Below are 450 nucleotides of genomic sequence, written 5' to 3'. Positions count from 1 at the left end.
TAGGGGAATGCCAGGGCCAAAAGAATGGGAATGGGTGGGTAGGGAAGTGGGGGGCGCTATGGGGGACTTTTGGGATAGTATTGGAAATGTAATTGAGGTAAATATGTAATAAAAATATAAAAAAAAATAAAAAAAAATAAAAAAAGAAGCAATGTGTGACAGAAACATATTTTCTAATAAATGGTATTCAATACTCAGAGAGAGAAACACTTTGGTACTAACATACACATGTGTCTGATATGAATTTAAAACACTTTAAGATACAGGGCATCCAAAATTTTTACTTTCAAGAATATTTTATGGCATAAAATTGAGGCCAAAAAAGCACCAAAAGAGACAAGTACCTCCCATTTCAGGTGGCATTACAGAAATAGCATCATTTTATAATCAAAACCACTATTCTTTCAGAAAAAAATATGGACAAAAAGAATTTTCTAAGGGTCTTATTTC

The sequence above is a fragment of the Mus caroli genome, chromosome 3 (assembly GCF_900094665.2).
Source record: "Mus caroli chromosome 3, CAROLI_EIJ_v1.1, whole genome shotgun sequence".
NCBI classification, from domain to species: domain Eukaryota; kingdom Metazoa; phylum Chordata; class Mammalia; order Rodentia; family Muridae; genus Mus; species Mus caroli.
Note: the sequence above shows the minus strand (reverse complement) of the source record.